At 37.9% G+C, this 13,013-nt stretch overlaps 1 pseudogene; it reads right to left on the reverse strand.

Annotated features, from left to right (window-relative positions):
* Window positions 1–433: 433 nt before the first annotated feature.
* LOC107955878 (abscisic-aldehyde oxidase-like) lies at window positions 434–11,963 on the reverse strand (annotated as a pseudogene).
* Between the last annotated feature and the right edge of the window lie 1,050 nt (window positions 11,964–13,013).

A 13,013-nucleotide genomic window follows, 5' to 3' on the forward strand; every position in this document is an offset into this window, starting at 1 on the left:
AAATAGGAAAGTTAATTTTCTTAACTCAATCCAAATCGATCTTCAAGATATGTTACTATAAACGGTTTATATATCATAGAATGACTTGCATACATCAATATTAACAACAAATATCTTAACCCAATGTTTTTTGTTACCAAAATTCGCTAACACATATATAGCAAGTTTATGAGCTTGTGTAATGCCAAACACTAGCGGGTACTATTACTTGGCATTTTTCATAAATTGCTTCAATAAACTGGTAAAAAAGTTTGGTATAAATTGAGACAAAAAATATAGATACTAACTTGAGAAAAAGTATCAAATTTGAGGACTAAATGCATATTTAAACTTTTAAAAAATCTATAATAACATATTGATTCAATTAAAATTTTAATTACTTTTTTTAACATAAGTAATAACACGACATAAATAGGAATAATAATAATAACAATTACAATAATCGTGATAGTAAGAAGAAGACGAACACAATACTAACACAAGAATTAACAGGTTTGCACAAGAGATCCAACAAACCATATAGGCCCAACATGAAGGGCTTGTGAAAGACTAATGATAAACCTTGCTTTCTCTACAGGCAATCAAAGATTGGGATATTGTTTAACTGATAGCCTTCAGAATCCTATCACTTAGCTTCCGATTGTCCACTGTAAGAATCTTTGAACGCTGTCAAGCCCACAAAGCTCCTTCACAACAGGCATGATTGCAGGTACCTCCAACTTAAATGTTGAACTAGACTCGTCTCCTCCCCATGAATGAAGTTGTTCCCTGGCTTCTTTTATAGCTGCTCTTATAGCACAGTGTACCGGAACTGCTAGCGTTAACGGCGGCTCTCCCGAAGCTGCAAAGGAACAAATTGTTTGATGATTGCAGTAAGAACCGGATGCCCATCTTTTACATACTTACATGCATGCATACATAATAATTGTTTGATGAAAAAATCCCAACTTGCCTTTTGATGAAAGTACACGATGTTTATGATGTCCACTGTTGAGGATTTCTACATTAAACTGCTTAGGTATAGTGTCCACTGTGGGGATCTTATAAGTCCAAGTGCCTTCTGCAGTCACTAATCCTTTAGAGTTTGTAGGATATTCTTCAAGCATAAAGAACCCTATTCCTTGAACAAATGCTCCTTCAGTCTTATAGGAAAAAAAAAAAAAAGACCCAAGAAACTTGTTAGTCAATGCTTGAATTTAATCATGATTGCATGTAAAAAAGAAAAAAAACCCAAATGCTGCAGAGCATTGAAATCATATAAAAGATCATAACCTGTCCTAAATCAACAGCAGGATTTAAGCTTTGGCCGCAATCATATATGATATCTGTTTGTAATATTGTGGTTTGCCCTGTTAAAACGTCTATCTCCACCTGCAATGCCACATCTTCATTATTAGGAATTTGTTTTTGAGATTCTGCAACCGATATAAGATGAACGAGACATGTTTAATTGACTAGCTCTGGAAAATTCGCCTTGAGGAAAACTGCAAAGAATGAATAAAAGAAGAATAAGATCCGTTGATATACTTGCCTCACTCACTGCAGCACCATAATTCAAGTAACTCAGGGACGAAATGTCTGGTACATATAACGAAATTGCTGATAAGTTCACGGAACTGTTATATGCCTGCATGTGGTTAGATTAAAAGAGTGAAACAGGAATCATCAATATCTATGAGCAAAGTATCATCAAGCAAGTATATGAAGAATTAAAACAGTAGAAAAAATATAAGCATGTTTCAGGGTAGAACTGAGGCCCTCTGCTGAAATAATTAAGGTGGCCAATAAGGCTACTCTTAAACCTCAGTACCATATTTGACATCGCCATACTTTTCCTTTTCGTTCTAAAATTATCTGCAACATTTCAGCTTCTTAATGTCGAACTGTATATTTGTTATAGAGCCATGAAGAGCAAAGAGATTTGGAGCAATTTAGCGGTAATGTTTCCATCAAAAAGATCACCCAAATTTCGATTTCTAATCAGAAAACTAAATAAACAGATCGTAGAATCAATGTCCAAGCCTTTTCTCTCAACATATGATACGAAATGAACATAAGACCTTGAGTTTAACAAATACCTGAAGAATCAATGTCTCCCATTTTAAAGATCCCATTTGCTCTACCAACCTTTCCTTGAAAGCTGTCAGTCGCTCGACTAAGATATCGCAGCAACGTCTAACAGCTTCACAGCTTGATTCTGACGTTGTACTTCCAGCAGTGGTGCCACCTTGAATTAAACTCAAGGTATCAGTTTGTATGACCCTCACCTTCTCCAAAAGTTCGTCAGTTCCACCACATTGGATCAAACCAAGAGCGTATGCTGTCATCTGTTTCACCTTCGTCCAAAGACCCTGACCGAGCTCAATGCCTCCAACTTCAACTACAATCGATCCATCACATAGAATGCTTACTTTCCCTGGGGTTGCTTTCAAGGTCACTTCATGCACGATAGGGACTCGAGAGATTCCCCTTTTCCGCCATTTATTACACCTATTAAACTGTTTCAACATTTCAATCCTATGGTAAAAGCTTGAAGACGTTCCCAACTTATTCCATATAGAAGGTAAAGTATACTCCAATGGTTCACCAGCACTGTTCTTGAAAAACAATTCAAGGCTTTCGTACTTGTGGAGATTAATACTTTTAACTGAATCAACATCCAGGGAAAGAGTGGATGCCACATTTTCTATTATAGCTTCAGCAATGAATGATCCCTGCACTTCCCCGGGGGCCCTCATCGATGATCTGCTCGGACGGTTTGTTTTACAAACCTTTATATCGAATGCTAAAGCACCCCAGTCGTACTTCCTTAGTGAACCGAACATATGATTTGGCAACAATGGACTTATATCAACTGAAATCCCTGCATCAATTAATATATCGAGTCTTAAGGCTGTAATCTTCCCATTACCTTTGAATCCTACACTGTAAGTTATCTTCATTGGATGCCTTCCTCCTGCCATTATCATATCAGTCTGGCGATTGACATAGATCCTGACCGGACGCTGTAGTTTGTAAGCAGCAAGTGCACATGCTGTAGAAACCTATAACATCACATTGTAACTAGTCTGATGCTCACACTGAGTACGATTTGACATATATTTAGCTGTAAATAAGACAAATAAGAACACACTTAATGATACTCACTGGCATTGCTTTTATGGCCTTTCCACCAAATCCTCCCCCAACCCTTCTTGTTATCACACGAACATTGTGTCCAGGAACACCAAGGCATTTAGCTATTGTACTGTGCGCGAGCTCAGGGCATTGACTAGAACTGTATACGATCATGCAGTTGTCTTCATCTGGCACAGCAAGAGCTGCTTGCGTCCCATGAATTCAAGTTAGAATGTCTTTAAAAGAAATAAGCCTATATGAATCTATTTTCTTGGTTATGTTTCACGAAAATGCAAAGTACGGTCTCTGAAAAGAGAGTTAAGCTGAGGCCTATGGTACAGAAACGTGTTGAACTTAGGCTGAAAGAATGGTGAAATATTATAATTACCTCAGCCGAGTGAATTTGATGATCAGCTTCAGCCATTCCTTTAGAAAAATCGCCAACCTGTTCAGGGTAAAGGGAAGAAGGGACCTCAAAAAAGCTACATCTTTCAAAAGCCTTTTCAACAGATAATATTGGATCTAGATTCTCCTTGTCATAATTAATCACTGCAAGGTTGGCAGCCATGTCTGCATTTCTCTGTGTATCTGCAACCTGAGATGATCATTTAAATGATCAAGCTTTTTAAAATGTCATTTTGATGATGATATTAGACATACAAAAGGCTTAAAACATGGAATTACCACCAAGGCAATGCGTTGACCAGCGCATTCAGTGAGCTTATCTGCATATAATGGTTCAGAACCAAACATGGTCTGAGCCCCTATATTTTCCCCAGGAATGTCTTTGGAAGAAATGAGCTTGATGACTCCATCCAGTGATGATCCAGGCTTAAATTTTATGTCCTTCACCCATGCTAATGGCTCCGTGCTGTAAATAAATGCTCCCTGCAGGCAATTGCTTGGAGATGGAATGTCATCCACATAAACAGCTTCACCTACAAATTTATGGTGGGTGAGCAACATTGACAATATTCTATTGTAAAGTGCATGCAGAAGGTAAATGAACTTCAGGTATGAAAGCTAAAATAATAGTGACTTTCACTGGGAAAACTTTGGAAACATTTGATCAATATTATCCACTTGTGAGTGTCGGAGAAATGTGTCCAACATGGATACGCTCAAAATTTTTAAAGTTTTTCTATATATTTGGAAGATCATATTTGGACATGAATACACATATTCGGAGTAACATAGCAAAGCAGCAGTTACGTTTAACATTTAAATAACAAGGTATTATCACAATAAAGAATATATAAAATTGAAGGATTAAAGAGTGAATCATTTTTATCAACGTGTTCTGCTTTCTAACTAGTTTTGAAGAAACATAAAGCAATTAAAAAGAGTAAAGAACAAGAAGCAGCAATGTAAGAAAACAGAAGTTGGCCCTGAAAATTATTAATGGTCAAACTATGACTGCTAGTGCTAGATCATTCAAGGAATAAGAGCTAAGATGTGACAAACCAGAAGCTTGGAGGGTAGCTCCAGCTTTTTTAATAGGCTCTCCAACAGGATTATATTCTTCACTTAACTGAATCACCTGCTTTGCAGATGATAACAAAGTTGAGAATTTGGTTTGATCAAGCTGGTTGGAATCCTGTTTTCCTTTGAAATCACTGAATGGCAAAGCTTTATTATCTCCATCAGACCAAAAGCTGGAAATCTCAGCAGGGTTCCCAAGTAAGGGGTATAGAAAATCGAAGAGAAAGCCAATGGCCAAGCTCAACCGATAAGCCGGATGGGAGGTACCATCTTCAGGCACCACAGTAATTCAAGGATTTTAATGGCCTCATATAGAACACTGGTGTTTAGAAACTTTGCTGATAGAAACTCTTCAACATTCCTTGCTCTAATGGCATGTTTTGTTCCATAAGCACCAAATGTCAATCGACAGTGATTTAGCATAATTCCAGCCTTACTAAGTGAAACCTCAGCCAGGAAAGCGCTATTCATATAGGGAAGTGCATTTCCAATAGGGCGTGGTGCGGCTCGATACGTCTCAAATAGCAACTTAGTGTAGCCTTGGGAAGAAATATCCACACCTAACCTCCAGCATGGAATTTTAATGGCTAAAAGAACACTTTTGGAATCTAACGGAGGCCTCCCAAGAAACTCCTCCAGCATGATACTTTCATGCCTTTGATCAGTCAAGATATCAACCATTGCATCCACAGAAAGTAGTATTGTTGCAATATCTGATGGAAAGTGTTTCCTTTGGGCCATCATCAGGTTTCCACCTATACTAGCTGAATTCCTGAGAAACCCTGAGGCAATCTTTTCCATATGATCCGCAAGCTTTTTGATCACAAGTTTACCTTCTTGGCTGAACTGAGGTTCATTTGCTTCCTTCAAAGTTTCAATGGCCTTGGAAATTGTCACTGCTGCTCCAATTTCAATCCCAGTATGATCTTTCTTAATGATTGAAAGCTCTGGAATGTATCTTAAATCAATATACTTGTTGAAACGTTTTAGTTCCTTATAATAACCCATTCCCGTGTTGCTGACAACTATCTTCCTTGACGTTTCATTGTTCTCATCATCCATTTGCAGTAACCTTTGAAGTTGCTGAAGACTAACTGGACTATACCAATAACATGCTTCAGATTCCATATTGAAACCAGCCTTGGTTTTATTCTTCAGAAACTCAGGAAACACACAAGTTCCATTTCCATGGCTATATGGAGGTAATCTCCTCAGCTTTACTTCATCACATTCTCCTTTTTTCCAAAACGAGTTAAGTCCCAAATCCTCCATATCAACATCGGTTGCTAAAGTTTTACAGGCATCGACAATGGGACGGTAACCGGTGCAGCGACAAAGATTGCCTGCAATAGACTTTTCAGCTTTAGGAACTGTTAGCTTGGAGAATCCAAGACGTGGTTCAGGCCTATCAGACTTATCGGCATTAACGAGGGCTGAATAAAGAGAAACACACATTCCTGGAGTGCAATAACCACATTGAGAAGCATGGAAACCACTGAACCTTTCCTGAATAGGGTGGAATCCATCCTTGCTATTTCCAATTCCCTCAGCTGTTGTGATTGAACATCCATTGACACTGCAAAGTAGTGTCAGGCATGAACTCACTGTAAAATCCTCAACCTTGTCAAGGAAAGGGTCGTATTTGGACAGCAGAACAACACAGGCACCACATCCTCCTGTCAAACAAGAAAACAGTTGGATGTTAATACAGAAGTGGCTCAAAAATACGCTCCAAGAGTGAACTTTGGAAGCGTAGAAGTAAGTCAGGGATAAAAAATTACACCCAATGCAGCAAAACCACGGCAACAATCGAACTATGAAAAGCGATCAAGCTATTAAAGATGTTTAGGAACTTTTAACATCCATAATTGATAAAATTTTCCAATAAAAAAGAGAGACAGACCTTCACTGCAACCAAGCTTGGGACTTTTGAAAGATGTCTGGGAACGTATTAGAACCCACCCATTGTTTGAAAAGTCAAAAAGGGTGGGCACCGAAAGTAGAAAGTAAAATTTGTTTGCAAGTTGGGTTAAAAGTTGGCATGGGATAATTGCAATTTTGGTCCCTAATTGTATAGGGACATTGCAAGTTGATCCTTGAACCTCAACTATAAATAGGCCTAACCATTTCTTACTTTCTTCATCCCACACTTGCCATTCTCTACTTAAGGCAATTGTTCTCTCTCCCTATTTGTAAACTTTCACTTGTATTTTTGGAGTGAAATATATTTGGTAGTGCCCGAGGACGTAGGCAAAATTTGCTGAACCTCGTTAAAATTCTAGTGTTCTTTATTTTTTGTTCTGCATATTTTGCAAGTGTCATTGTAGTGATTTATTGTGCTATTAAATTACGATAGAGGGATATTCTGGCTAGGAAAGATCTGGTATGTAAGCGATCCTTGTGATCCACCTCTCTTTCCTGGGAATTGAACTTAGTGTGATTTTTCAGTACAATAATTTTACTCTTTCACACGCTTCCGCGCAACAATTGGTACCAGAGCCAGGTTCGTACTTGGGGAATACGACCGTTTACAGTACTATTCACGTATACAGCACTATTCACGTATACGATACTATTCATGTATATGGCACTATTCACGTATACGGTACTGTTCACGTATACAGTAGTTGGGATTGAGGAGAAAAATGGCAGCAGCATCGTCATCAGCAAGGACTACTGTGACAAATGCAAAATTTGAAGTAGAGAAATTTGACGGTACCAATAATTTTGGTATGTGGCAATGTGAGATCCTGGATGTCTTATGTCAGCAAGAGCTAGATATAGCCCTTGAAGAAAAACTTGACAAGATGGATGACAAGGAGTGGGCCAAGATCAATAGACAGGCGTGTGGTACAATCCGGCTATGTTTGGCCAAAGAGCAGAAGTACTCTGTCATGAGGGAGACATCAGCGAAGAAGTTATGGGATACACTGGAAGAAAAGTTTCTAACGAAAAGTCTTAAAAATAGGCTTTATATGAAAAAGAAACTTTATCGATTCACGTATGCACCCGGTATGTCGATGAATGACCATGTGAACTCATTCAATAAAATTTTAGCAGACTTGCTAAATTTGGATGAGAAATTTGAAGATGAAGACAAGGCATTATTGTTGTTGAATTCCCTTTCTGATGAATATGATCATCTTACCACCACATTGCTTCATGGGAAGGACACGATCACATTTGATGCAGTCTGTAGTGCGTTGTATAGATCTGAGACTCGAAAGAAAGATAAAAGAGATCACAGAGATACAACCGCAGAAGTCTTAACAGTAAGAGGTCGTTCACACAGCAGCAAATCTGGTAGAAGGGGAAAGTCCAAAGGGAGACCCGCCAAAGATGAATGTGCCTTTTGCCGTGAAAAAGGGCATTGGAAAAAGAATTGTCCTAAGCTACAAAAGGGCAAGGCTATTTCTAATGCATGTGTAGCGGAGCATGATGAGGAGTCAGACTTTAGCTTGGTTGGCATGGCAATGGCATGTCAAACGGATGAGTGGATTTTGGATTCAGGATGTACTTACCATATGTGTCCTAATAAGGACTGGTTTTCTAGTCTTAAAGAGCTAGAAGGTGGAATTGTTCTTATGGGCAATGATAGTGCTTGTAAGACAATGGGAGTGGGTACAGTCCAATTGAAGAATCACGATGGCTCAATCCAAGTCTTGACAGATGTTCGCTACGTACCTAGCCTGAAGAAAAATTTCATCTCATTAGGTGCCCTAGAATCTAAAGGGCTCACAATCACTTTGAGAGATGGATTACTAAAAGTAGTAGCTGGGCAACTGACGGTGATGAAAGGCACAAGAAGAAATAACTTGTATTTTTTAAATGGAAGTACAGTTATTGGATCAACATCAACAGTTTCTACAAAAGATGTAGATTCAGAGGCTACCAGATTATGGCATATGCGATTGGGACATGCTGGTGAAAAAGCTTTGCAGACATTGGTGAAGCAAGGCTTATTGAAAGGTGCAAATTCTTGCAAAATGGAATTCTGTGAACATTGTGTTCTGGGCAAGCAGAAGAGGGTAAAATTTGGTCCAGCAATTCACAATACGAAAGGAATTCTAGACTACGTTCACAGTGATGTGTGGGGACCTACCAAAGTAGCTTCTTTGGGAGGTATGCACTATTTTGTTACTTTTGTTGATGATTATTCAAGAAAAGTATGGGTGTATCTAATGAAAAGAAAAAGTGAATTTTTGGATGCATTTCTGAAATGGAAGAAGATGGTGGAGACTCAGACTGGTCGAAAGGTCAAACGACTTCGATCAGATAATGGTACTGAGTACAAAAACGATCCATTTCTACAAGTATGCCAAGATGAGGGCATTGTGCGACACTTCACTGTTCGGGATACACCACAGCAAAATGGGGTGGCAGAACGAATGAATCGAACTATACTGGAGAAAGTTCGATGTATGTTGTCCAATGCTGGATTGGGCAAAGAATTTTGGGCTGAGGCAGTTACATATGCGTGCCATCTAATTAACCGTTTGCCATCAGCTGCAATAAATGGAAAAACTCCTATGAAGATGTGGACTGGTAAATCTGCTACTGATTATGATTCTTTGCATGTATTTGGTTCCACTGCATATTATCATGTAAAAGAATCTAAGTTAGACCCAAGAGCAAAGAAAGCATTATTCTTGGGTATAACTGATGGAGTAAAAGGATATCGTCTCTGGTGTCCTGATACAAGGAAGATTGTTTTCAGTAGAGATGTGACTTTTGATGAATCAACCATGTTGAAGTACAAGGATTCACAAAAGGATGACAAAACCGGTAGTACTTTGCAGCAGGTGGAGCTTGAAAAGGTTAACGATGATCCAGCTAATATTGAAAGGACAAATGATGAAGAGGTTCCTACCCAAGAATCTCTACAGCAACAAGATTCAATTGCATATAGAAGGCCAAGAAGAGAGATTCGTAAGCCTGCTCGCTTTGATGATATAGTGGCCTATGCACTTCCAATTACAGATGATGATGTTCCTTCTACTTACACAGAAGTAATAAGTAACCCTGATGGTGTAAAGTGGAAGCAAGCAATGAATGAAGAAATGCAGTTTCTTCATAAAAATAAGACCTGGGAGTTGGTGACACTACCCAAGGGAAAGAAGGCAATTGGATGCAAATGGGTATATGCAAAGAAGGAAGGATTTCCTGATAAAAATGAAATTCGATACAAGGCTAGATTAGTAGCAAAGGGTTACGCTCAGAAAGAAGGAATAGACTACAATGAAGTGTTTTCTCCAGTTGTGAAGCATTCGTCTATTCGGATTTTGCTAGCCTTGGTTGCGCAATATGATCTTGAACTAATTCAGCTTGATGTGAAGACCGCGTTTTTACACGGTGATTTGGAAGAGGAAATCTATATGACTCAGCCAGATGGATTCAAGGTTGCTGGAAAAGAAAATTGGGTTTGCAAACTGACAAAGTCGCTTTATGGATTGAAGCAATCTCCGAGGCAGTGGTACAAGCGATTTGATCAGTTCATGAAAGGGCAAAGGTACACAAGAAGTAAATTTGATCATTGCGTGTATTTTCAGAAGCTACAAGAAGGAACTTTCATATCCTTGCTCTTATATGTTGATGATATGCTAATAGCATCTAAGAGCAAAGTTGAGATTGAAAGATTGAAGACTCAACTCAATCTCGAGTTTGAGATGAAAGATCTAGGAGAAGCTAAAAAGATTCTCGGCATGAAAATATGGAGAGATAGAGCTCATGGTAGAGTTAGCTTGTCTCAGAAGCAGTATTTGAAAAAGGTACTACAGCAGTTTGGCATGAACGAGCAGACAAAACCTGTAAGTACCCCGTTGGCTTCTCATTTCAAGCTTTCTGCACAACTATCTCCTTCGACGAATACGGAACGAGAATACATGTTGCAAGTTCCGTATTCTAATGCAGTGGGTAGCTTGATGTATGCAATGGTGTGTACAAGACCCGACATTTCACAGGCAGTTAGTATAGTGAGCAGGTATATGCATAATCCTGGAAAAGGACATTGGCAAGTTGTGAAATGGATTCTACGGTATATTCAGAAGACCGCGGATGTTGGATTACTGTTCAAGCAGGATAATACACTTGGTAAAGGTGTTATTGGGTACGTTGATTCTGACTATGCCGGTGATTTGGACAAGCGAAGATCAACCACCGGTTATGTGTTTACACTTGCTGGAGGACCAATAAGTTGGAAGTCTACACTACAGTCTACAGTTGCATTGTCAACCACAGAAGCCGAGTACATGGCTGTAACAGAGGCTGTAAAGGAGGCTATTTGGTTACAAGGTATGGCTAAAACCTTGGGGTTGGTTCAGGAGCATATTAACGTGTATTGTGATAGTCAAAGTGCTATTCATTTAGCAAAGAATCAAGTCTATCATGCACGTACAAAACATATCGACGTACGATTCCATTTTGTGCGGGAAATTATTGAAGAGGGGAAAATTTGTCTTCAGAAGATCAAGACTGCAGATAATCCCGCAGATATGATGACCAAGGTGGTAACATCAACCAAGTTCGAACATTGTTTGAACTTGATTAATATCCTGCAAGTTTAACAGTTGAAGAAGGCACTATCAAGTATTGTTGTCAAAGGCAGAAAGAATTGTGTGAAGATAAGATTATCCTAATCAAATCTTCAAGGTGGAGATTATTGGAACCCACCCATTGTTTGAAAAGTCAAAAAGGGTGGGCACCGAAAGTAGAAAGTAAAATTGGTTTGCAAGTTGGGTTAAAAGTTGGCATGGGATAATTGCAATTTTGGTCCCTAATTGTATAGGGACATTGCAAGTTGATCCTTGAACCTCAACTATAAATAGGCCTAACCATTTCTTACTTTCTTCATCCCACACTTGCCATTCTCTACTTAAGGCAATTGTTCTCTCTCCCTATTTGTAAACTTTCACTTGTATTTTTGGAGTGAAATATATTTGGTAGTGCCCGAGGACGTAGGCAAAATTTGCTGAACCTCGTTAAAATTCTAGTGTTCTTTATTTTTTGTTCTGCATATTTTGCAAGTGTCATTGTAGTGATTTATTGTGCTATTAAATTACGATAGAGGGATATTCTGGCTAGGAAAGATCTGGTATGTAAGCGATCCTCGTGATCCACCTCTCTTTCCTGGGAATTGAACTTAGTGTGATTTTTCAGTACAATAATTTTACTCTTTCACACGCTTCCGCGCAACAGAACGCAAGAACTCGAGCAAAGTAGTAGAAGGGTCTACTTGGAAGAGCTCAAACCTCTCTCCATTAACAGCAAAAACTAAACTTTGCTCTGTTAACTTAGTTGTAGTTCGTGTATGACTATGCTCACCCATTTTTCTCTGAGCCCTCCTGAAACTATCACTCAACTGATCATCCATGAAAGATACCTTAATTATAAAACAAATAAACAATAAAAGTGCGAGAAAGGTGCTATAACATCTGGTAAACAAAATAGCCTTTTAAGAAAATTGAAATTTAAGATGCAGTTTGCCGAAACCAAATATAAATAGAAAGAGGTCGAATAAATATATATTTTACATTCAAATTCACACGCAACTTGTTTTTAAGTGAAGTATCAAAATTTAATCCAGTTTGTAGTTGTAATACATGCAACTGAATTGGGAAGAGTTTTGATCCAAGGGTCGTTTAGAGATATATCTGCTTTAAGGGCATTCTAGACTTGATCTTTAAAAATCGAGTTTAGCCATTATCTGTAGGCGGAACAAGATCATAAGGCACTTTTCTTCAAAAACGGGTTTGACCTTTCTTGGGAAAACAGTTTTGATCTCTTTTCTTCAATTGACGAAGATCAACAAGATCAAAAGGTGACTTTCTTTGGAACTAATATGGTGTTTTTCAAGATTTTTTCAAGTTCTTAGATTTCTTCTTCAAGTTCTTTAGATTTTAGAGAGGATTTTGAGTATTAAATCTTTCTTTAAGAGAACTTTTAAATTTTTGAACTTCCATAAAGTGGTTTAGAGGTGATTTCTTTTATAATACTAGTCACTTGGATAAAAGAGAGTTGTTGTGAAATGTAAGCCCTTCATTTGAAGTGATCCATAAATGTTTTAACTCATTTATTTATTATTTATCTAACATTAATATAATTAATTAGAGATAAAATAATTATTTAATATTATCACTTAATTAAATTAAAATTTATTATTGATCTATTAATTAATTTAAATTAATGTCCAAATATTTTTTTCCGGTTTGCAATATTATAATATTATATTCAACAAATATTTTTTAACAATTTTAAACCAGTAATGAATTTATTTAAAAAAAAGTAGTTTTTATTACTGTAAATATATATCTCTGCGCTTTATCTTCTAAATTCAAACATTTCATTTTGTGGTAAAGGCAGAGCTTATGTATTTCAGCAAACCAGCGTTGAAGAACAACAATTCAAGTCGGAGCTGA

Source organism: Gossypium hirsutum, chromosome A07, assembly GCF_007990345.1.
Source record: "Gossypium hirsutum isolate 1008001.06 chromosome A07, Gossypium_hirsutum_v2.1, whole genome shotgun sequence".
Lineage (NCBI taxonomy): Eukaryota > Viridiplantae > Streptophyta > Magnoliopsida > Malvales > Malvaceae > Gossypium > Gossypium hirsutum.